We start from the raw sequence: 26314 nt of genomic DNA on the forward strand, positions 1-26314 counted from the left end.
CTAGAATGGTATAGAATATTCCTAATTGGTCTCTCTGCCTCCATACTTGCCCTCCTGAACTCTCCACAGAGTGTACTGTTCTTTGGGGGGTTTTAATAAATTTATTTATTTATTTTTGGCTGGGTTGGGTCTTTGTTGCTGCACGTGGGCTTTCTCTAGCTGCAGCGACGGGGGGCTACTCTTCATTGTGGTGCGCGGGCTTCTTCTCACTGCAGTGGCTTCTCTTGTTGTGGAGCACGGGCTCTAGGCGTGCGGGCTTCAGTAGTTGTGGCACACGGGCTGTGTAGTTGTGGCTCGCGGGCTCTAGAGCACAGGCTCAGTAGTTGTGGCGCACGGGCTTAGTTGCTCCGCGGCATGTGGGATCTTCCCGGACCAGGGCTCGAACCCATGTCCTCTGCATTGGCAGGCGGATTCTTAACCACTGCGCCACCAGGGAAGCCCTGTACTGTTTTTAAGGTAGATAAATGCAAGTATTTATATAATGCTTGCAATGTGCCAATATATAAAGTAGTATTTAGACTAGCTTTCCTTAAAAAAATGTACAAAATGGCATAGGTAAACAGACATTGAGTTTAGCAGTGCCGAGTGGTGACCTGGGACTGCACTTGTATTGGGTGCCTGGGGACAAGTGGCAGAGCCTTGTCCCCTACAAGGTGGAGGACCAGAATGGGGATTCCTGCTTAGAGCGGTGTGCTCCATGATAAGAGTCAAGTGGGAAAATAGCTTCCCCCCAAAAGGGAGACGACACCATCATGGCCATGGTAGTTCCGGTTTTACAAACCGTTTTTACTTCTCTGGGTGGTGGATGGGATCTGGGCCACTCAACCAGTAAGAGTTGGACTCTGAACTGGATGCTTTTGAGTCATTTTCCAGTGTCCTTTCTACTTTATTGACAAAGGGAGGAGTTTATGTAGCGATCACATCTTTAATTAAAGCATAGCTATAAAGATTGCAAGTAGCAATGCATATTTTTCTTATTATTGATCAGTTGTTTTGTTTGTTTTTTTCTTGGCCACGCCATGTGGCTTGCAGGATCTTAGTTCCCTGACCAGGGATTGAACCCAAGTCCTCGGCAGTGAAAGAGCCGAGTCCTAACCACTGGACCACTAGGGAATTCCCAGCAGTGCATATTTTAACACAAAAGCAAGGTCCATAGACAAAAGCAGAAAGATAAAACCATAAAAATGTAAACCCATTGTGTAGGAGTCAGAGTATTATTTAAAAACCAACAGATATCACCAGTTGATGTGACATTGAAAAACATCTTGTGATTTTAAATTGGAAGGTGGGTTCAGGCTGACCACCCAACTAATCCTACTGTGCAATTTTCCAGAGGAAGTGAGAATTATTTGTGTATTGAGAGAAATACATAGCTGTCTGGGTTTTTCTTTTTTCCATATAAGCACTTGATAATGAAAAAAATGTACCCAGTAGAAGAGGAACCAAACCTTTGAGTTTGATTAGAGTTTGGTCTTTAAAGTATCCAAAACCATTTAGAATGTGTGATGACTCTTTTCTTCCCATTACTTTGAAAGTTCTGATTGTTGTGCTTTGAGAAGGTTCTTGATGCCTCCACATTCTGATTCGCTGGACAGCCCTGGTCACAGAGGTCAGAGCTGGAAAGGGCTGTGAGGGTCAATCCATGTCCCCCATTTGACAGACGAGAAGATCAAGGCCAGATACTCAGAGTCCAAAGACCTGCCTAAGCTAATATAGGGTCACGACAGATGCAGTGAAAACAGGCACCAAGCTTCCACACTCAGCAGCTTTTCCCCAGCCTTGATCTGTTTAAGAAGCAAATACTTGTTTAATTTTAACTAATTGAATTAATTTACCAAAAAATAAGGAGGAAATTCTAGATTACTTTTAAAAATGACTATTAATATGCTTTCATTTTAAAAAGCTTACAAAGTGATTGGACATGTACATTTTAGTGCTTTGTTTTGTTTTGGTTTTTTTGCCTGTGCCACATGGCATGTGGGATCTTAGTTCCCTGACCAGGGTTCGAACCCGCGTCCCCTGCATTGGAAGTGCAGAGTCTTAACCACTGGACCGCCAGGGAGATCCCAGTTCTTACTTTCTAAAGGAAGTATTATTAGATCGCACTATCATACTCTAGGAAATCCTGAGTTGAAATGGTAAATCATCTCCACTAACAATTTATCTCGGAGCTGTGTGCTGGTCAGCTGATCTCACACCCTGCTGACTGGGACTCACTACAGGAATTTAAGGCCTTCTGTCAAGCTTCGATCATTTCCACAAAATCCCTGGTTATGTAATTGGGAGATTTTTTTTCTCCCCTAATAGAAAAGAAAAATTGAATTAGTTTAGATTGTGAAACCCTGCTGAAGGGAAGATAGTTCCCCAGGTTAAAGTCATATCTTTGCAAAAAGCCTTAGAATGCTAAAACTAAAAACAAATTCAACTATTATTTTAAATTTGTAACTTGCAGTTGAGTTTCTCCTCAAGGCCTTCTTTACTCCCTGATAGAAGTAAGGCCCTTAGGAGTCTTTTAACATCTTTAGGACATAAGACTCCTTATTCCAAAAGTTTACTCAACAGTCTGACCAAAGTAGGTGTAGCACTTAGGCATTCATTCAACCAGTAATTCTGAGGCTCTGCTCTGTGTGAGGTACTCAGATAGGAATAAACAGGACACAGCTCTCTCCTACCTGGGATTCAGGGAGAAGAACATTCACCTTGAACTTGGGGAGCTCTGTGTATCAGCATCTCTGAGATGCTCCTTCCCCCACTTTTCTCACCTTGAACCAACCCAGATTCTCCAACTCTCCTGACCGCCCCCCCAAATCTGCCCAATTCCCCAAACAAGACAGCCTGATTTTCTAAAACAAACTATTCTGTCTTATACGACTCAGGATTTAACTGATTTGACCAACACTTGCCTTTTGTGTGTCCACAGACTAGGGACACTGCTTAGTAAAGACTGGGTTTTCTAGTAGTTCGATGTTAGATACTCTGCCTCGTTGTCCCCATAGATATATGTACTTGTCTGACTTTGTGCCATGTTCTTTGACCTCAGAAAATCTAGTTACCTCACCATCTCCCATCTAAGCCTTCTTCTATTTATAATTTGTGGCCAAAGTGGGTCCTGCCCTCTAGGACCGAGGCCACGTGGAAGGATGCCCCACTTCATGCAAATGTACAGGTGAGACAAGGGGAGATTCCCTCCCCCTCCCCTTTAGGTCTTGAACCTCAGATGTCTCTAGGATTCTGTTTTCATCCTGCTTTTGGAAGTTTCCTCTGTCTCCAGGCAGCAAGGAGGGGGTCCTGGGGTCAGAGAAGTCTCCGTGAGCACACAGAAGGCTCTTTGTAGCTCCGAACTCGGAACAGCAGAGCCCTGAAAGCTTTAGTAATAATAGAAGGTGACAACCCCCAGATGCTCTTGTGGGCCAGCCAGACCCCAAGTCTGCTACTTTCCCTTAACCTCAAGGCCCCCTCCCCACCTAGGGCCCACAGCCCACACCAGTGCTGCTGCAGTGCACACAGCCCAGCGTCATATCACCATTAATTCTTTTTTTTTTCTTTTTTCACCCTTAATTCTTCAGTAGGAATTTAAATTCTCAAATTGAAACTGTTTATGTATCGTGTTCAGAAATGAGCACATTTCATCAAAACTAAGTCTCCATCTGTTTATTTTTTTAAAAAACTGATGTTTCTTTTCTGTCAACCTTATTTCCATTTTCTGTTGCCGTTGATATTTTTTCTTTTTTTTAAACAACTATTTATTTATTTATTTTTTAGCCGTGTTGGGTCTTCGTTGTGGCGCGCGGGCTTCTCATTGCGGTGACTTCTCTTGATGCGGAGCACGGGCTCTTGAAACGCGGGTTCAGTAGTTGTGGCTCACGGGCTCTAGAGCGCAGGCTCAGTAGTTGTGGCACACGGGCTTAGTTGCTTCGTGGCATGTGGGATCTTCCCGGACCAGGGCTCGAACCCGTGTCCCCTGCATTGGCAGGCGGATTCTTAACCACTGCGCCACCAGGGAAGCCCCTGTTGTCATTGATTTTTAAGACGCACCATTTAAAATGTATATCTAGGAAAGAAAAATGCTGTTAAGTAAAAAGAGACATGTCATCAGTTGTAAGATACAGTCTGATTTCAGCTGTGTTAAAATACAAAAACAAAACATTGTGCTTCCCCTGCTCCCCCCTCCCCACCAATGTGCTTCTTAGAATCAATAAAATCTGGGTCAGGACTTGATTAGATTTCACTTTCGTTCTGACAGAGCTACTTAGGTTGTTAAAATAGCCAGGTAAGCAGGACACTTTCCTTTCAGCCCATCACCGACTCTCTTGGCTTCCTTATAAACCATGCTAGGTAAGCACTTTGAACTTGAAAAACATTTGACTGTTCTCTCAAATGGTCGGGATTGTTTAACCACAAAAAGCTTGGGCTTTTATGTCTAAAAGTGCTGTGGGTTTCTTTTTTCTTTTAATTTCACTTTTCAAAACTAAAAAATAGCTCGTAAGGTCACAATTGTCAAAACCATTTGTAGGTATCGATACAGCTTCACTGGGACTTCCCTGGTGGTCCAGTGAGTGAGACACCACACTCCCAATGCAGGGGGCCTGGGTTCGATCCCCGATCGGGGAACTAGATCCCACATGCATGCCGCAACTGAAAGCCCACGTGCTGCAACTGAGAGCCCACATGCCCCAACGAAGATCCAGTGTGCCGCAACTAAGACCCAGCACAGCCAGAATAAATAAATAAATATTTTTTAAGAAAAGATTTAAAGAAATACAGCTTCACTGTGACAGTTTCTTAAGCTATAAAGCTGGCACTAAGGCCACCTTTTCTCAGAGGAGTCCAGTAGCGTCATCCAGGGAGAAGGGTAACATTGAGAAGTGACCAGTGAAGGAAAAAAGGCAGGACGTTAAGAGAGATCTATCTTGGTGCCCTTATGTCCCAGCTTTCCCTTGTCCAGAAATCCTTCTGACAATTTCTGACTGTGTTCTTGAATATATGATGTCTCAGAAGGGAGCCTGCTTATTTCTGAACAGCTAAACTTATTAGAAATGTCAGGGCAATTGTGTTTCTTTTGTTTTTCTCTTTTAAAGGAATTTTACATAATCCATTTATTTTCTTTTGAAATGAGAATAAATACAGGTTACCACAGAAACTTGATGTTCAAGCTGAAATTTATTTTTTGTGTGTGACATTTATCCATTCATACTGGTTCTGCTTCTCTAGATTCACCCAGCCATGAAAGTCTTTCTAACCCATTATAATGTCTTCTAGCTCCTCTGAGGTTTATAGGAAGTATCCAGTTCCTGTCAGACATGAAGTTAATTTATGGGTTTATTTCAAGTTCAGTTGCAAGTTCAGCTCTACAGTTTACTGCGTGATCTTGGGTAGCTTGTTAATTTTTCTCGTCTTTAAAATGGGGATAATAAACTAATTTACTTCTCACAGCACTTTATCTCAGAGTTTTGTGAGAAATTAGTTGGTGCGTGTAACTCCCGTTGTACAGTGCCTGGTAATTAGTAAGTGCTCAATAAGTGTTAGTATTCTCAGTCACTCTTCTGGTCAGCTCCTTCTTCTATCCCCTACCTCCCAAACTGGAGTAAAGCGGAAACATCTTACTACTTTGAATTCCTTCATTTCTGTGAATGGTACCACAAGTGTTCCAGTCTCAGAATCCTGAAATACTGATGTCATTTCCTTTTTTTTTTTCCTTCAGTCTTTCCCTTGATTTCAGTGTCTAATTAGTTATTAAGTCTTCTACCCACCCCTTCCTCTAATTCTCACGACCACTCATTTTGACAATTATAAAAATCTACCACCTGGTTTCCTTGCCTCAGCTTTGTAGGACAGTGTGGTTGTAACCGCAGGGACTTTCATGGTAGCCTCACTTGAGTTCAAAATCTGATTCCACCACTATTGGAGTGAATGGGCATTTTGAGACTTAGGTCCAGTATCCGTGAAATGGGCATCTGTCTCTTCCAGAGTGATGGTTGGGTAATTTGATAATATTATAAGTCTGAGGAGGTCTGGGTACACCTGAGGCATTCATTAAATGCCAGTTACCCTCCCCCACCCCCCCCCCCCAGTTCATTCCGTGTTCAGTGACTACATGAATTCCTGAATCAGTGCTTTAGTCACATAGTACCTTGCTTAAGAACCCTCTGTGACTTCCCAGTTCCTACTAAGGCATGTCTAAAGTCTTCAGCACACATGGAACATGGAACAGAGGTTCTCGGGCCAGGCTGGGTGTGCTTGAATCCTGGCTCCAGGACTTACTAACAACCTTGGGCAAATTTCGCGACCTCTGTCTCCGAGTTGCTTCATTTGTAGAATGGGAGTGATGATAACGTTACCTACCTCATAGGGTTATCATAAAGATTGCGTTAGTTACCCACGTACAGGACTTGGAAAGGTCCCTGACGCCAGTTGTCCCAGGCCTTCCCTGGTGTCCCGCCAGCTTTCTTTCCTGGTACTTCTCTCATGACTCTTCTTTTGCACTCCTGGACTCCTTACAAGCCAGACAATTTGTTTTCCCAAAGCTGTCCCTCACTTCCGTCTCCCCTTCTCTTGAAGGTCTGTGTGGCTGCTCTCTTCACAAATTATTTCCTCTGTTGGTTTACCTTGGAGATGGCGAGTTGAGAGTTCGCCCCAAGAACCTGGACTGTTTACATGATTCATATCAGATTAAATTCTCTCATCCCCCTCCTTCCAGGTTTCTTTAGGGAGGAAGATGAGAAGAATATGTCTTACCATACATGACTCTCATGAAACTATTAGAAGTGCTTGTTAGTCTGTCTTTATGCCTCATTGGACTGTAAGTCCCAAGAGGAAGAGAAAAAGTACCTGTCGTGTCCATCTCCATCTCCCAACTCATAGCAAAGTGTCTGGCACATAATAGGAACTCAATAAATATTTATCGAATAGATGGATGGCGAGCAAGATTGGAAACTATAATGCCCCTTTTGACGTTTCCAAATTGCAAATATCAGATGCACTTTCTTCTCTGCCTGTGGAGGAAACCACTCCTAGCAAGAACGCAACTCAATGCTGTAGAATACTCTCGGGCTACTGAGGTTATCTGGGGGGTTTTGCTATTGACAAAGTCATGGGAAGTTAGTTATTAGCATATATGAGTGATCTCTTAATATCAACTTTCACAAGTGCTTGAACTGAATCCAGATTTATTTTCCTAGTATAGTTTCAATTTTTTTTTTTTTTCCAGTACGCGGGCCTCTCAATGTTGTGGCCTCTCCCCCCTGCGGAGCACAGGCTCCGGACGCACAGGCTCAGCGGCTATGGCTCACGGGCCCAGCCGCTCCGCGGCATGTGGGATCCTCCCGGACCGGGGCACGAACCCGTGTCCCCTGCATCGGCAGGCGGACGCCCAACCGCTGCGCCACCAGGGAAGCCCATAGTTTCAATTTTTAATGTGCATTATTTGCTTTGTATGATACCTTACTTACATAGCACAGTGCTTTCATAGAAATAATGAACCCAGAAAAACTCATAAATCCTTTGTGAAATGTGCAATGGAAGGCAATAGAACCGGTATCCGATCTACACATGATGAAATGAACTTCGTCATTGAAAGACCAGTTTATTTGGTAGAAAGTGATCAGAAATAAAGTAGGACGGACAAGTGTGAAAAAGCATATGTAATCATTTGGTCTTAACATCAGAATTCTTTGTGGAGTTTATTCACTTCCATTCCATTTCTTTCTTTCTTGCTCTAATACTGCTGGAAAGAGAGAGTACTACCCACATTTTTTTTTTTTTTTTTGGCAGACTCAGGTATAAGTTAATTAACATTTTGGCCTCCAGTCTGGAGAGCAGACCCTGTTCTCTTTGTAATGGGTGCTGTCAAGGAAGTTTTTCACAGGCAGAGGGAAAAAATGGTACCCACTCCACTGTCAGGGATTTTTATGAGGGTCAAGTAGCCTTGGAAAGCATTCAGGCCGCAATGACTTGGCTGCTGCAAAGAATGCCACAGCCCTGTGACAGGTTAGATTTGCCATAAACCTGCATTCACTAAATTCTTCAGATAGTGAGAGATTGTTGCACTCTAGCCCAAGAATTTCTTGTATACTTTTGTTTTTCCTTTTTTTGCAAGTGCAGGTTAGATAGGTTGCTGCCCTCTCTTTGCTCACTTTCCCTCTTGTGTTCTTGCCGCTTCTCAGAATCACCATGAGCCAAATCACCCTAGGACTTGTTGGCCCTCCATGCATCAACATAAAACACATTCTTTAGGGTCCACACAGTGTTCCAAGAATGTCTCAGTAACTGATGAGACATGGCTTATTTGTCCTGGGGAAGTCTGATTTCATGCTCAAGTTCCACCCTGTGTGAGTTTTTATGCTAAGGTTCAGACAAATGTAATCTTGACCTAAGGTGTGCTAGTTTTATTACTTTTATTAACAGCAGCAGTAGCATTGGAGCATTATTTCCACAGGCAAAGGATTCAAGGAGGCTGAGGCGATATATGAAGTCATTCAATCTTCCTAACAGCCAATGAAGTTTCATTATCATCTGCCTTTGACAGATGAGGAAACTGAGGCATGAAGAGGTTAAGTAACTGGCCAGATATTCTTCTTGGCAGGTCAGGACTAGATTTTTTCCTAAGGTTCCTTTCAACCCTGAGAGATGTAAATTCTTCTCTGGGTGGAAATGGCACATCAGGTCAAAAATGTAGCAGAAGTGAGGGAGGGAGAGAGAGGTGCAGGGGTGTGTACTAGTTAAAGCTTTGGGGGGATACGTGTAACATCCTGGGCTTCCTTACAACATCCAAGGAAGTAAGGGGAGGAGCTGTATAGCTTCAGGGAGTTGTGAGGGAGACTTTGGATCTTCCTTCAGATCAGAGGTTACAAACTGCTGACCCCCTAGCCTCCATGGGACCTGAAGATGTGTTTATTTGGCCCATACATTAAAAAAAAAAAGAAAAAAATTACACCAGAGTTTAAAAATCAGATTTCACATGAAAATCTGAATTTCCAGCTTCACTAGATACATCGGATCTGGCAACCTTGAGTCCTCATTTCCTGGGGTGACATTTGGCTGGAGCGGCATAGGGGCTGTCCTCTTCTTCAGACGCTCCAGTCAGCTCAGCTTCCGCACTGCCTGCATCAGCCCTTTATTATCTGCCTGGACCCTGTAGGCATTTGCCTTGCAGTCACCCCTCTGGTGCAGGGTTTCTCGTCCTTGATACTGCTGATATTTTGGACCAGATAATTCTTTGTTGTGAGGGGCTGTCCTGCATGTTGGGGAATGTTTAGCAGCATCCCCGGGCTCCATCCACTACATGGTAATAGTATCCCTTCCTCAGTGTGACAAGCAAAAACGAATCCAGAGGTTGCCCAGTGCCCGCTGGGGAGGGAAATGGCCTCATGAGAGCTACTGGGTTTGTGTAATGAGCCTGAGCCAATGGCAGCTCCACCCCTAAGCGTCTCTGTTATCAATTTCTGGGCATGAGAATCTGATTGGTCTCACTTGGCTCAGGGGTCTCTTCCTGTGGTCAGGTGGCAAGGTGGCATTGACCATCATGACTGCCACCTCCTGCAGAAAAGGGAGCAGGACAGGCAACCCAATAGGTGTCCATCGTAAGAAGAGGGTTGCAAAAGATGCTACGTGAAAACAAGAGAGTCCAGGCATATATACACTATCAAACGTAAGGTGGATAGCTAGTGAGAAGCAGCCGCATAGCACAGGGATATCAGCTCGGTGCTTTGTGACCACCTGGAGGGGTGGGATAGGGAGGGTGGGAGGGAGGGAGACAGACGCAAGAGGGAGGAGATATGGGAACATATGTATATGTGTAACCGATTCACTTTGTTATAGAGCAGAGACTGACACACCATTGTAAAGCAATGGTACCCCAATAAAGATTTTTTAAAAAAAAGTAAAAAAAAAAAAAGAGAGAGTCCAGGAGTAACTCTCAATAGCATAACAATCTTAACTTTCCAAAGGATGTTCTTTGTACCTATTCCCTCATTTTATTCTCTCCTCCAGCGTTCTATGAAAGAGCCAAGGCACATAGTTTGCCCTTCTAATTCAGCAAATGAGGAAACAGAGAGAAGTAAATGTAGTTGCCTCAGTGCACAAAGCCACTAGATAGAACCCAGGCTTTCTGGAGCCCACTGCCCCTCCGGTTACCCCTGAAATAGCAGCCCTCTGTAACACAGCACCCTGTCTACTCCGGGGAGATTAAGGGAGAAGAGCAAAGCCAGCGGTCAGCAGACAGCTCAACCCTGAAAACATGAACGACTCAGTCACTCATGTCTGCAGAGCAGGTTTCGTTGGCAGGAGGCCACCCTGTCTAAGTCCTGTTCCAGTCCGTCTGGGTGTAACCCAGCCATTATGGTCTCTCCGGTTTCAAATGCACAGGAACAATTAAGTCATTCTCATAATTTCATGTGGTACAGAAAGTTCCAAGCCAAAAATACCATCCTTGCTTCCTACTTTTAGACTTCCAGGGAACTTCCCCCTCCTTCCCTCCCTACAATTCACTTTGATTCCTTCTATTTTTCTCTTCTTGAGTGCATTGCCCAGACACGGAGTCCTAGTTTACTTAACGAGGAGCTGTAGACCCAACACAAATCAAAACAAACCCAATCTCCATTTGGCAGGAGTGGTGAAAATAGGGAATTGACAGCGGCCCTGAAGTACAGAAGGTTAAAACACAAAAGAGTGTGCAGATCTCACCTCCAGTGTACGGAAATAAGAGAACTGATCACCAGATGATCGCAGAAGGATGGTGGGATGACGAGGGAAGCAGTTGTATCTAGTATATTCCTATTATTATTTCTGGGTTCTAAGTAACCACGGTCAAATCACTTTCTTTATCTTCAGTATATAGAATTTCCTGTCCCACAGGACTGTCACGTCAGTCCTGTGTTGCTTCCTTAAATAATTAATTTTTTTAGATCTTTCTCAGATGTTATATTAACAGTAACTTCCCGACGGACAACTGATTTGGTCTGTGTGTACACACACACTCACGTGTGCACACACTGTCTCTGCCTTGGTGCTGGGTACGTGTTGCTGGACCACCATTGAGCTTATATCAAGAATGAAATGAATTCCAGTTAGAGATGATTTGAAAGTTTCTTCTGTAGGAACAGATATTATAAGCTTATTTGTAACATGTCTTCTCCTTAGAGCAGTGGTTCTCAAAAACTTGAGCCTGCATCAGCATCACTTGGAGAATTCATAAAAACACCAATTGCCGGTCCCACTCTCACCCCCAGAGCATCTCATTCAGTAGGTCTGGGGTGGCGCCAGGACTTTGATTTCTAATAAGTTTCCAGGTGTTGCCGATGTTGCTGTCTGGAGGCTCTTTCTGTGAACTAAACTAATCAAGAATGGTGCTTTGACTTTCTTTGGTCGTCCCGAATCCGGGTTCATCCGACACCAGCTGTCTCTACCGTGCCACCTAAGTTTGACCCCAATGAGATCAAAGTCGTGTAGCTGAGGTGCACTGGTGGGGAAGTTGGTGCCACGTCTACCCTGGCCCCCAAGATCGGCCCCCTGGGTCTGTCTCCAAACAACATTGGTGATGACATCGCCAAGGCAACTGGTGATTGGAAGGGTATGAGGATTACAGTGAAACTGACAATTCAGAACAGACAGGCCCAGATTGAGGTGGTATCTTCTGCCTCTGCCCTGATCATCAAAGCCCTCAAGGAACCGTCAGGAGACAAAAAGAAGCAGAAAAACATTAAACACAGTGGAAACATCACTTTTGATGAGATTATCAACATTGCCTGACAGATGCGGCATCGATCTTTAGCTAGAGAACTCTCACCATTAAAGAGATGCTGGGGACCACCCAGTCTGTGGGCTGCAGTGTCCATGGCCGCCACCCTCACGACATCATAGATGACATCAACAGTGGTGCAGTGGAATGCCCAGCTAGTTAAGAACTGCAAAGAAAAATAATAAAGGGTTACTTGACAGCCAATGGGAGGAAGAATGGTGCTTTGGGGAATTCCTTGGTGGTCCAGTGGTTAGAACTTGGCCCTTTCACTGCCGAGGGCCTGGGTTCGATCCCTGGTTAGGGAACTAAGATCCCGCAAGCATCGCAGTACAGCCAAAAAAATACATAAATAAAAAAATTAAAAGCATCACAGTAGCATCCTACAGATCAATTAATAATTCCAAAGGTAAAATGTATCTTAAAAAAAAAAAAAAGAATGGTGCTTTGAGCACTAGCTGTCCCTAGCAGTAGTGATGACTTGCTTCTTCTGCTTCCGTACCTTATTTGTGCTGTCCCTGGAAAGCCCCCTTCCTCCGATTGGCCAACCAAGTCCTGTGCATCTGCCAGGCCCAGCCTAAGTTCCCGTTCCTTCACCTACTCTTTCCTGACTACTCGCTTCACACTTGTCATTTCCCTTCTCTGAACTCTTCCAGTTTCTGGAATAAGCCATAGAATCGACTCTGCTGCCTGCATCACGAGCATGTTGCACGGTAGTCCTTTCCCCATCGAGACCGAACACATTTGATGAGTGAATGCGACTATGCCTCATATACTCTTCAGTGTGTCCTTGCACTTGCACAGGGCTAAGCACATTGTACATGACTCAGTAACTTACTGATTGGTGAACGCTCAACGTGAATTCAGAGGAAATAGAATGCTGCATATACGGCCAACTGATACTGCCTGATAAACCCACCACATTTTGCTTCTGATATGGTAACCCCTGTGATTTCTGTCCTCAGAGCCACAGATCCTTCTGCCTGATTCAGCACTGCGTGAACTTCGGTCTTCAGAGAAAGGATGTTATGGGCTGGTTCCGGCCGGTGGGCACCCAGGACGGTTGTCATCACTGTGCCTGTTGTCAAGTGTGCATGAGAATCAGTCCCTGGACTCCAGGGCAGTGTGATGGCTGGAGGTCAGCGTGCTAGGAGGATTGTCGACAGGAGGGGATGTTGGTGATGTGCTGGAGAAATGGGTTGGGACCAGATTCTGAAGCCTTTACATGGCTATTAGGGGCTTGGAGTTTGTCATATAGAAAATGGAGGGGTGTTTTAACAAGAAAGGGAATGAGGTAATCAGGTTTGTTCTTTGTAACCATAATGTGGGGGCCCCTGGCTTCTTATGGAGAAGGTAAGAAACTAGCAGGGGCAAACTTGCGAAGTAGAGTTGTTCTGATTTGAAGGCTTCTTTCTTGATGGTCAACTCTTCCCACCTTTCTTTAGATACTGTTTTAGTTTCCTAGGGCTGCTGTAACAGATTATCAAAAACTGGGTGGCCTAAGACAACAGAAGCTTACTCTCCCACTTTCGGGGGCGAGAATCCAAATTTGATCAGATCACGCTCTTCCTGAAGGCTCTAGGGGAGGATCTGTTCCATCACTCCAATCTCTGCCTCTGTCGTCACATGGCCTTCTCGCTATGTCTCTGTCTCTTCTCCTCTTCTTATAAGGACATCAGTCATACTGGATTAAGTCCCCCCTAGTGACCTCCTTTTAATTTGATTACATCTACAAAACCCCTTTTTCCAAGTCAGGTCACATTACAAGTACTGGGGGTTTTAGGACTTGAACGTACCCTGTTTTCGGAGGAGGACACAGTTCAACCCACAGCAGACACTTATTTGCTACACCTTATTGCTTTAGGGCTCAAGGAAGCAGTGGACTTGCTGCTGGAATGGGTCCACTAGTTAACTCACCTGTGTAATGTGCTCTCGGGGAGGGTTAGGAAACTGCTGTTATACCAACAGCTCACTTAAGTAATCATGCAGGGTGGGTGCACAGGACCAAGCAGCAGCAGGTGGGGAACTGACCGAAAAGAGCAGTTAGGGTGCTCTTGCAGGTGAGAAATAGTGAGACCTCGAGTAAGTTGTGGCTGTGAGAATAGACAGCAGTGGGCAGAGTGGAGGAACGGGTCTGAGGTAGAACCAGTAGGATTGGATGTCGGGGGAGGAGGGACTCAAGGCTTGTTACCAGCCTGTTGGAAGATGTGAGAGTCAGTGTGTGTGTACAGGGATGTAATATCTATCTGTGTATTATATATGTATGTGTTATTTTGGGGGGTAGGATAAACAAGGCCTTAGAGACAAGTTTTTCTTTCTTTGTCTCTCATCAGTTAACTCAAAAGATGCTTGATTGTGCTGGAAAGGAGAATAATAAACTGGAAATGATATGGAAGAAAGTGAAGAGCAACCTTGGAAATCCATGGGGATTAAAGATTTTTTAAGGAAAAATGGGGAAAAAAGAAAATTTTGGCCCACAGCCTTCTGAGAAGTTTCCTCTAAATGGTGTGTAGTTGTCTCAGGGCATGGCATCCACTCACCTAAGTGGACTTCTTTTTTTTTTTTTTTTAATTTATTTATTTTTATTTTTGGCTGCATTGGGTCTTTGTTGCTGCGCGCGGGCTTTCTCCAGTTGTGCTGAGCAGGGGCTACTCTTTGTTGTGGTGTGCGGGCTTCTCATAGCAGTGGCTTCTCTTGTTGCTGAGCATGGGCTCTAGGTGTGTGGGCTTCAGTAGTTGTGGCACGCGGGCTCAATAGTTTTGGCTCGCGGGCTCTAGAGCGCAGGCTCGGTAGTTGTGGCACGCGGGCTTAGTCGCTCCGTGGCATGTGGGATCCTGCCAGACCAGGGCTCGAACCTGTGTCTCCTGCGTTGGCAGGCGGATTCTTAACCACTGCGCCATCAGGGAAGCCCTAAGTGGACTTCTGACACAGCCCTCCAGGCCCTTCATTCAGGTCCATTCCAGGCCCCGCCCCGCCCCCAGGCTGAGACTGGGCCACTGGCTGACCTCGAGGGAGACTCACATGTTCTTTGTGAACATAAGCTGCCAGGTCCTGGCATCATCCTCATAATGTCCTCTTAACCCTTTAGTAGCTGGCTTTTGCATCTCTTACCTGATCTGGTTTTCACAACCTTGGAACAATGGAAAATCCCGTGACAGGGCAGAAGAACTGAATTTCAGTCCTTTTGGATTTTTTTCTGGGAGTGGGGGTTAGCGTTTGCACAAGACGCTCAATTTCTCAAAGCTCCGTTTTCTCATCAGCAGTGAACCAACAACCCCGTTCTTGTAGGATCATTGTGAGGATGAACATCAGACAATGTGTGTACAGTGCCTGGCTCAGCTGGTGCACAATACATATTCATTCCCTTTCCCCTCCTTTTCCATCTCCTTTCTTTTTCTTCTTCCAGGTTTTCTGACTCTTGGGGCCAGAGCTCTTTGCCATTCTATCCCACTGGAAATAAAACGTAAATAAATTAAAAAATAGAGAAATTATAAACAAATTCCTGTAGAGGGTTTGTTTAAACTCACTGGAATCAACGAGAAATTGCATTGTCATCCGAAGGGCTAGATGAGGGGTTTGGGAGTAATCGAAGCAAACCCTGAGGGTGAAGGCGAGAAGGAAATGTCAGAATTATAATCGGGATGAACGTAGATCGAATTTGAGAGACAGAGTCTGCTGCTATCTCTGTCCCTTTCCCACTGTGGTCAGTCCCAGCTGCTGTTACCTGCTTGTTCTTCCAATAGAAAACAACTCCGCAGAGCCTCATCCTTCTGGCACCCAAGGTATTAATGCAGTTGCTGGCGGATCTGGTTGGCTAACCAGGCTCGAGTGCTACCCAGGATGCTGGAGCGCTGCCACCACCCAGGTCATCCCGGCAGCGCCCCTGGGCAACGTCCACTTGGACTTAGTTTCACTCTGCAGTTAGAAAGCAGTGGCCTACATTTCCAGCTACATAAAACTGGGAACGTTGATCTAGTCAGGCCTGCCCCTTCAGCCTTCTGTCTCTGTGCTCTCCTGTGTTTCCCTGACAGCATTGCTTCCCCAGTGCCCTTCTACTTGCTCACATCCCATCCCCAAATCCCTGATCAGAGGTTCCGTGTCAGAATCCCTCCCACAGAGGTGTTAGCTCAAGGTGCATAGATAACAGGTACCAGAAAGCTTACTGCCACCCAAAGGGCCATCCACAGGGATTTTTGGTTGGATGGCTTCTTCAGCAAGTAACTCACCCTCTTAGAACATCTAACTCCTTGTTTGTTACATGTAAATTACTAATATCCAGCCTGCCTATGAGGACTGTGAGATGATGAGTATGAAATCACTTTCGAAATTGCAAATGGTCTTACAAATGTGAGGGATATGATGAATCAACAGTGAAAACAGTCCTTTGAGGCCTTTTACAAACAAAGGCATTTTTATGTCTTTAAAATCTTGCCACTCACAAATTTAATATTTGAGGTTTTGCCAACCTGGGGAGCAGTTGCATAGCAGTTTGCAGTTTCACTGAGGTGTATGTATTTTCGTCCCTCCATAAATGTGAATATCTCCCAGGAGGATGAGAAGTGAATAGATGAAGTACTAGAAGTTAAAATAAGATTACGTGACAGAGTCTTTAAAGATTCATTGAAACAGATATTTGGGGCTTCCCTGGTGGCGCAGTGGTTGAGAGTCCGCCTGCCGATGCAGGGGACACGGGTTCGTGCCCAGGTCCGGGAGGATCCCACATGCCGCGGAGCGGCTGGGCCCGTGAGCCATGGCCGCTGAGCCTGCGCGTCCGGAGCCTGTTGCTCCGCAACGGGAGAGGCCACAACAGTGAGAGGCCCGCGTACCGCAAAAAAAAAAAAAAAACAAAACAAAAAACCCCAGATGTTTGTGCAGTATCTTTTATGCCCCTATCAAAGGGCTCTGGTTTATTGGGAGTGAGACAAAAAGGTAAAAATAAGAAATATACTGTGTAATTAGGTAAGCCATAAATACACTGATAAAATAATTAGTAAGCATAGCAACAACAAAAAACGCATACCAATATACACCATTATTATAAACAGATTCTGTAGGCTGGCGCTCTAGAAGAACTTCTGGAATTAAGTTTAATTTTATTACATTTAAATGGGGGGAAAACAGTCCCACCCGAGACTATGCAGATGCAGTTACACGTGGGCTTTGTTGTTTGTTACAGGTGTGAGTGTTTATTTCTCTCCCATTTAACATTCTGGATGTAGACAGTGCAGGGTTGGTGTGGAGCCCTGCAGTTGTCTGGGTTGCAGGCTCCCTTCCATTTCTGCTCTGCCACCCCCAGGGTGTGGCACTGGTCCTTCTGGGCTATGGCCACCACCTGCCAATTTGGAGCAAGGCGGGTAAGGGGGTCACGCCCCCTCCCTTCTTTATGACGCATCCTAAGACTTGCACACACCCCTTCCACTTCCGTCACCCGGCCACACCTAGACGCACAAGAATCTGGGAATGAATTCTTTATTGTGAGTAGCTATGTGCCCAACTAAAAGCCAGAGATTGTGTCACTCAAGGAAGGGAAGCACAGACGCTGGGGAGCAATGCGCAGGTGCTCCCACCGTTCAGCTTCCTGTCTGCCCAGGAGCCGATGGTAAGGGAGGAAGAGAGACAAGTTAGTGCAAGAAGATTGTGACTCAAGGCTTATCCAATCTGTCAGGGAGTTCCTGGGGCAGTTTAGTGCTGATGATATTTTTGGTTTCACTAAGAAAAGGTTTCGTTTGAATTAAATTATTATTGAATGACCTTTTTGACTTTCTGTTCGATGTGAAGGCTGCTCAGAGGCAGCTGTTTGAGAATGAAGAAGCAAGTGCTGACCTCCTCTGTCCTGACACAACTAGACCTCGGTGCTGTTGGAGCCGGCCTGGTGCTCACACCCCTGGCCCCAAACAAGGCTCCTTCTGAAACCATGGTCAAGTGAGGCCAAGCAAGGCCGCAGCGGAACTTCGTCTAAGCACAGACTAAAACAGTTCCCGTACACCCCACGATACCCACCAGACATCTTCTCCCATGCTAGTAGGAGTAGCCGCTGCTTCTTTACCATTTTATGGTCTTCTCTGTCCTCCAGTCAGCGCTCCCTGTAGATAACATTTATTGAGACACTCAATCATAGAATTGCCACGCTTTCTGACAGCGTCCAATCTAGAGCAAACCCTTGTTTCCTTAGACCTCCCTAAAAACCACCCAACCAAAGAGGATCCTGGAATAGGTTCTGTGGAAGGGGTGATACTGTCCTGTACATTTGGAAAATCTGTGTTCGTTTAAAGGAGACTTGACCGCAACCTGGGGCCAGTTTCTTAACCTCTGAAAGCTTCAGTTTCCTGATCTATAAACTGAGGATAGTAATATCAACTTCACAAGGCTGTGAAGGTGCTTTGTAAAATTACAGAGCACATTACAAATCTAAGGAAGGCATTTAATGACGAATTCTATTTTTCTAAAATTCGATTTGAGCCAAGGTCAATGATTAGCTCAGTTTATAACTTAATTTACATGAGTAAGTAATTTTGCATTCATAGTCGCCACTTATCTGTACTTACGGACTGGGAGCTGGATCCCTGGCCATTTCTACCCAAACCAGGGCAGTTTCAACAGAGCCCTCTTGAGAGGAAATCTTTTCTGAAAAGATAACAACTGTCATTTGAGTAGAGAAAATGAAAAAGGCAAAAGTCACATTATGATTTATTTTGTGTCATACCTGAGTAGTTAGAAGAGAGCCCCTTTTTAAAAAAAATTTATTATTTATTTTTGGCTGCGTTGGGTCTTCGCTGCCGTGCGCGGGCTTTCTCTAGTTTTGGTGAGCGGGGGCTACTCTTCGTTGCAGTGTGCGGGCTTCTCATCGCGGTGGCTTCTCTTGTTGCGGAGCACGGGCTCTAAGCGTGCAGGCTTCAGTAGTTGTGGCCTGTGGGCTCAGTAGTTGTGGCTCGCAGGCTCAGTAGTTGTGGCGCACAGCCTTAGTTGCTCCGCGTCATGTGGGATCTTCCCAGACCAGGGCTCAAATCCGCCTGCATTAGCAGGCGGATTCTTAACCACTGCGCCACCAGGGAAGTCCCAGCCCTTTCTCTTAACAGCCCTTGTAAAATTTTCACTGGGCTTCAGAAGTCTAAAGGAAAACTCTAGAACTAAGAAATATTTCAGCTCACTATTTCTCAGGGTCACTGTCACCCCAGTTTTGTGAAGAGATGAAAAGAGGCTACCTGAAGCAGTGGAGTAGGAATCCACTCTGCCTTTTGCTTTATATGTGACCTTGGCCAAGTACCTGACCATTACTTTCCTCATTTAGAAAATGGAAATAGAGATGCTTGCCTTACAACTGCAGTTGTCTCTTGGGGGACTGGTTCCAGGACCTCTGCAGATACCAATATCCTCTGATGCTCAAGTTCCTTTATTTAAAATAGCATAGTATTTGCATATAACCTAGTACATCCTCCCATGTACCTCAAATCATCTTTAGATTACTTATAATACCTAGTACAGTGTAAATGCTATGTAAATAGAGGTCAGCATGTGGCAAATTCAAGTTTGCTTTTTGGGACTTTCTGGAATTTTTTTTCCCCAGTATTTTTGGTCTGCAGCTGGTTGAATCTGTGGATGTGGAATCTGCGGATGTGGAGGACTGACTGGACTTCAGCCATCACTCCAGTAGGATAATGTATGTGAAAACTCTTAGCTGCGCAGTGCCATATATTCAGGAAGGGAACCATTATATTCCTGGTGGTCGTATTTTATTGGGAGAGAGCCTGCGGGGCTGCTTTCGTATAACAGGCTGCATTAGAGTGCTGACTTCGTGCCAGTTGCGTGTATGATAAATGGTGCCACCACTCTTGCAAGGTCTGTAGAGGGCCAAATTAAAGGAGACGTTTGTGCCTCGGTGTCAGTACTTGGAGACATAACCCAGCTGTGGGTTACACTGCTTACTCCAAGGGGAAATCTAGAAGGCACCGTAGCCTCTCGCTTTTGTGTTTCGGACAATGGATTTCATCAAGGTGGCAGCTGCTTCTACCAGTCAGATTTAGACTTGATTGGAATCTGAAATTGAAGGCTTTCTGTGCAGCACGGAGCTTACCTGTTAAGCTGGTTTCTAGAAAAACCAACCAGGGTGTCACATTTTCTTTTATGTGCGAATCAGTTAATATGGTAGGTAGCTTGGAGTGATGCTAAGGGCTAGTCTCACCAGACAACTGCTGAGAGCATTTCCTTTCTCCACCCTAGAGATGCTCTAGGGTAGCAGACTAAAGTCATAGGTGCCCTGGCCACAGTGTCATTTTCTCTTGGGCAGAAGTGGAGATACCTTGACCGGTCCTTACCTTCCCACACCATTTTTATATTTGAATTGCCAAAAGTCTTATTTGCCTTCAATACCTTATCTTTACATATGTACAGACCTTGTATATGCAGTTTATAATGCACTTTACATCTCGTTGTTCTATTATAAATTTAATAAGATCAGTCAAGCCCAAACCCTGAGGGGTGCCAAGCACTGTGCTAGGTGGACTCTGGGGATGCAGAGAAAAGGGGACAGATTTCCCCGTCCACATGGCACTCACAGTCAAGTCAGAGAATCAGTTGTATTTACATCTAATTAATGTCAAGACAGCATGTCAAACCCAGCCCTCGAGATGGGTCCCAGGTTTAGCACGTTTCTCTTAATGGTCCTTTGAGTTTGGTTGTGACGCTGTTTTCGTGGATGAGGAAAGTGAGACCAAGTGGCCTTAAGTGGCTTCTGTGGTCGCCCAGCTCAAGTGGTCCGACCTGTAAGCACTGGCCTTTTCCACCCCTACACACTACCCCGCTGCTCTTGCCTTGTCAGCGTGCTTTCGTAGCATGCTGCCATATCAAGGTGACAGATGCCTGTCTCTGTTAATCATATAGAAGCTATATTTGGGGTTGACCGCTCTCTGCAGACATTTAGCAAAGCGCCTTAGCTATCTGGATACCTCCTAAATCTAACTTCACTAGCTAACTGATCTCCTCATTGGCCGATGGTTTCTGTTCACTTCAAGGTGTACTGTTTCTAACCTGTTTCTGCTTCACCTTTCCCCACGTCGATGCTCATCCTGCCCGGGACCTGCCTGAGGTTTGAGCCACATCCCATCCTCATTCCCTCCAGTGGAAGCATTACCCTTTTTTTTAGGTGTTCTTTGCACTATTTTAGAAACAGGTTTGAGGATGGGGGGAAGGTACATTTTGCAAAGTATTCATAATTAGTGTGAGGGTGTAAATTCGGGAGAAGTTAATCGATTAAATGGTACCCCTGATTCTCTCTTATCTCACTGATCCCTCACGAACAACCCTGAGAGGGTGGGAACAAGGGAGTTTAAGTAAATCCCCCAGGCCACCCAGCCAGAAGTGGCCAAAGAGGAAATGTGAGTCCGTTCTTCCAGCTCCCAGTCCTGGCTTTTGCCCTCTGCCAAGTCACGGCAGAATATGGACTCAGTGATAATACAGTTGGCCCCAGTGCTGAGAGTGGTCGTTACTCGCTTTATTCCTTCCAGCATCCAAGAGCATCTTCTCAGTTATAAATGATAGCCTCCAGCATTAGCCCTGAAGACACCGCTGAGGGTCCCAAGTGCTTTCACCCAATTTCCAGGCTCCTGTTAAATCTCTGAGGGGCATGAGTGCATCACAAATGAAGGGTAGCCTTCAAGATTGCAGCCGAGGGGGATAAGATTTCCTAGGAACGAGGACATTTCAGAGGAAAGAGAAGGTAAACTCTAGTGACTGCCAAGTTGTCATAATATAAATGGGGAACTTATTTTTAAGTGCTCAAATGTCCATATACATAGTAATTTGGAGTCCACATTTTCCTCCAAAGAGAATGCTTCCTGGGCTGTTGTGTACATTAACTAATGTAGGTCCTTAATTGAGGATATATATATATATGCATATATACACACACATATATATGTGTATATATATATGTGTATATATACATATATATGTGTGTGTGTGTATATATATATATATATATTTGGCCACACTGTCCATGGCATGTAGAATCTCTTAGTTCCTCGACCAGGGATCAAACCTGCGCCCCCTGCATTGGAAGTGCAGAGTCTTAAGCACTGGACCTCCAGGGAAGTCCCAAGGAGACATTTTAAACAAATTCTGAGGATTTATATGCTGTCATTGCTAAAATGTAAAGAGAAAAAAAAAGTATAAAATAAGCCCTCTCAAAGAGTTTGTTATTTCTGTTACTCTTGTTATGATTGTGATTTTATCATTTGAATGTTCCCTTAGAGTTAGTCTATGAGCCCTTCAAAACAGCCTACCCACATTCTTCATAACCATACCTCCAACCCAAGGTGAGCATTTTTGGAATTTCTTTTTAAATTAGAACCTTGGAAGGCTTATAGCTAGTAAGCCATCACGGGTTTCTAGATCTGCCAGCTACCTTATTGCCTTCAACCAGCGTCAACTTCCTTTTACATCATGTGACCCACTTCCAGATTTTAAAAACTGTGACAGCATCAGAGATAGATTCACTTCCTCCTGTGATTAAGTCAGAGAGAGGGGTGGGTGGGAAGGATGGGTGAGTGAGAGTGGTGGTGGAGACTGTTAAATGGTTTAAACTTTTGGTGGTGTCTTTTGCCCATAAAGAGTTAGGAAAGAGGATGGCCTTCGGTGTGGGCAGGGCGGACAGAGCCCTGAGAACAGGAAAGCCCAGTCCACCCTCAGCCTTCCTCCAAGGACTGGTCTTGTCAGACCTACTGGTTGGGAAGAGCTGCCCTAGATTATCTAGGAAAGATTCAAGGGGACCCTTGTCCAGACCTACTGGTTGGGAAGAGCTGCCCTAGATTATCTAGGAGAGATTCAAGGGGACCCAAAGCCCAGGCATTTAATGCCTGGGCTTTACTTGATGATAAATTATATTGTAGCTAATTGATCTGTAGGAAACAGTTGCTCAAATGCCTTTTCAGCTTCTCAGTGGCAACAAAGTATATGTGGCAAAGCTCTTACATTAAAGATTTAGAGATTCCAGTTAGGATATTTAAAACCTTATGCCAGGTGGGAGATAGTATCGTATACCTCACACCAAATTGCTGAGTCTTACCGCTGGGCATTAAGATTTTTTTATAAGCAGTGTTTCAGGTGGAAGAGAACAATTTTTAGAGAAAATGTAGTCAACTTCCTTTAAATGGCATAAATGATGATTATAGCTGATTGTTGTCTGACAGTTTGGGCTGGTGTTTCTAAAACGAAATTAACTACAGAGTTCTGGAAATGGGGTCATCAGGTTAGAATTCAGTTGTCTGCGAAGATCAATGATTTCTGTCTTCTCAGCTTACCTGGCAGGCAGGGGTAATATATCACAACTAGGTGTGAAGTGCATTTTCATTCTTTTTTTTAGTAGTCACCAGCGCATTCAGTATTTTTACGTAATGAAAGAATTGAACATTATGGCAACAAAATTCATTCTTCACACTGGAACTACCACTGCATATTTAGGTAATTAATTGGTAAACCTTTCTGTCTTAAAAAAATAATAAAATCAGTATATCCCCAGGGCCTGGCACAGTACCTAGCAGAGGTGTTTTTTGTTTGTTTTTTTAATAGATCTTTATTGGAGTATAATTGCTTCACAATACTGTGTTAGTTTCTGTTGTACACCAAAGTGAATCAACCATATGCATACATGTGTACATATTTCCCCATATCTCCTCCCTCTTGCGTCTCCCTCCCACCCTCCCTATCCCACCCCTCTAGGTCGTCTTAGAGCACTGAGCTGATCTCCCTGAGCTATGTGGCTGCTTCCCACTAGCTAACTGTTTTACATTTGGTAGTGTATATATGTCAATGCTATTCTCACTTTGCCCCAGCACACGTGGTTTTTTTTTTTTTGAGGTACACGGGCCTCTCACCGCTGTGGCCTCCCCCGTTGCAGAGCACAGGCTCCAGACCACAGGCTTAGAGGCCATGGCTCATGGGCCCAGCTGCTCCGCAGCACGCGGGATCCTCCCGGACCGGGGCACGAACCCACCCCTGAAATTACTATTATCGATGCCAATTCTCATTTATGTTTATGAATCTTTAGGAATTTTGGAGTATACTTTATAGTCCATTACTCTAATTAAGAGAAGAAAATTCTTTTTTTAAAGATATTTATTTATGTATTTGGTTGCACTGGGTCTTACTTGCAGCTCCAAGGCTCCTTAGTTGTGGCTCCAGGGCTCCTTAGTTGTGGCATGCAAACTCTTTGTTGCAGCATGCGTGTGGGATCTAGTTCCCTGACCAGGGATCGAACCTGGGCCCCCTGTGTTGGGAGCGTGGAGTCTTATTCACTGTGCCACCAGGGAAGTCCCAGAAAATTCTTAAATGTAAACTTTTTACCTAAAAACTTTAATTTTTCTAATGGTGTTTCAGCAGTCGTTATTAAAAATCACTAGCCTAGGGGCTTCCCTGGTGGCGCAGTGGTTGAGAGTCCGCCTGCCGATGCAGGGGACACGTGTTCGTGCCCCGGTCCGGGAGGATCCCACGTGCCGCGGAGCGGGCTCACTGAGCCTGTGCGTCTGGAGCCTGTGCTCTGCAATGGGAGAAGCCACAACAGTGAGAGGCCCGCGTATCGCAAAAAAAAAAAAAAAAAATCACTAGCCTACAAATATATTTCAGGAAGGGGCTCCAGGCTTGTGTAATATTGACAGGGCAAGAGAATCTTCGGTTGCCGAATAAGCTCCCTGGTCTTCCTTTCTGTGCTAATTTGCTGTAGAGACAGTTCGGGCTTCTTTCTAAGGTTCTGTCCCAGCCACTCTGGTTGTGGAAGTGGCCATCTACTGGTAGCTCTTGTATAATAAAGTCCTATGAGGTAATATTTTTACACAATCATTTTTAGCCAAAAGAAAATGTTGGCGATCTCAGGTGGTGGCAGACTCCCTCGTGGGAACGAGAATGGCTGGAATGGAAGGTAGGGCATAAAGAAGGTCCTCCCTCTTTGTGGCTCAAGAACAATTGTGGGCAGCCTCTTTGAGCTGCTCAGTTGGATTTCATCCTTTTCACCACGTTGTTCTTTGCCCTTGATCCACTTGTCCCCACCTGGCTTTAAGCTCTCTGGTCCAAAAGGACCGACTTCATGTCCACCTTTTAAATAGATACTCATTCAGCAGCACTGCAGCTAAAGTAGAGAGGAGGGACGAGATTGGCGTGGGGAATGAGGCTCACAGGCACCTTGATGGAGGGAACCAGAGACAAACGTCCCACACATAACAGCTTTGCATATGGACAGACCTGATTTCCGTGTATGCATCTTTCTACGGGGCTGTCTGGGCCATTAAGAATCACCCTGAAAAAAAAAAAAGAATCACCCTTACTCATACTTCTGGTTTTCAGTTCAACTTCTAGGAGTGCATTATTTCACACCCTGTGGAGGTGGAACTTGGTGTCACAGATGAGGAAGGCAGCCCCCTACCCCCTCAGCCTATCTGGAACCCAGCAGGTGTGAGGAAACCAGCTACCACATCTCTGAGAAGCCCACAGAGATGCTCCATAGCCCTTGTCTGTCTGAAACACACAGCTTCTGAGAATAATGCGTTCTCCCTGAGCGCCAAATAACTGGGCTTAAAATTTTAATTCTGTCACAGCTGGTTGTCAGAGTTTGATGAGGTGCAGAATAGGTACATAGTCTCAAATTTTTATCTCCCCACAAATTGCTTAGCAGTTACAATAGGAATAAAAAAAACAGAAATTATGTAGTGGAGAAATGGGACAGTACTTAATGAAATGATAAAAATGAATACCACCCACAAACATGATGTACCTCCAGATGTGATACCCTGAGAAGGACACAAAATCCCTTGACTCGAGTTCTAGCCCAACATGCAAAAGCTGAATCTATTATGAGGAAACATCACACAAACCCAAACTGAGAGAGATTCTATAAAATAACTGGCCCGAATTCTTTAAAATGCCAACATCGTAAAAGACAAAGGAAAGCTAAAAAGCTGTTAGAAATTAAAGGAAACTAAACAAGCACAAAAACTAAATGCAATATGTGATCTTGCACCAGGAAAAAAAAAATCTTGTCAAAGGACATTATTGGGGTAATTGATGAAATTGGAATATTGACTTGGATAAAAAGTATTAATGTGACATTTCCTGAAGTTGTTTACTCTGGTTATATAAGAAAATTCCCTTTTTAGGAAATACATACTGAAGTATTAAGGAATAAAAGGGCATGATGTATACAACCTATTTTTAAATGGTTTAGATTAAAAAAAACCTATATATACACACACAGACACAGAGACAGAGAGAGGGACAGAGGGGAAGCGAATGTGACAAAATGTTACAAATGGGTAGAGTATAAGAATTTTTTAAAACTTTTCTGAAATGTTGAGATTATTTCAAAATAAAAGGTTTTTAAAAACCATCCTTTCATTATCCTACCATCAAAAACAAATTGAACAAAATGCTCAGTTGTTTCATCTACCCTGGGATGGGTCAGCAATCAGCTGAAAGGGCTGGAAAGAGACCTCTGGCCGCCTCCTGCCCCCTCACCCTTACTCCTAAGTCAAATGGCCGGATGTGGATGATTCCTGCAGAGTCACCAACCAACAGGTCCAGACTCTTATTTCAAGGGCAGCA

At 44.7% G+C, this 26314-nt stretch overlaps 1 protein-coding gene and 1 pseudogene across 1 annotated transcript in view; both read left to right on the forward strand.

The window, feature by feature from the left end:
- MYO1E (myosin IE) overlaps nt 1–26314 on the forward strand; it is a 202075-nt gene that overhangs the window by 40941 nt on the left and 134820 nt on the right. The gene's annotated exons all lie outside the window — the stretch shown is intronic.
- LOC132419850 (large ribosomal subunit protein uL11-like) lies at nt 11332–12472 on the forward strand (annotated as a pseudogene).

This window comes from Delphinus delphis, chromosome 2 (assembly GCF_949987515.2).
Source record: "Delphinus delphis chromosome 2, mDelDel1.2, whole genome shotgun sequence".
In the NCBI taxonomy this organism is placed as follows: Eukaryota; Metazoa; Chordata; class Mammalia; order Artiodactyla; family Delphinidae; genus Delphinus; species Delphinus delphis.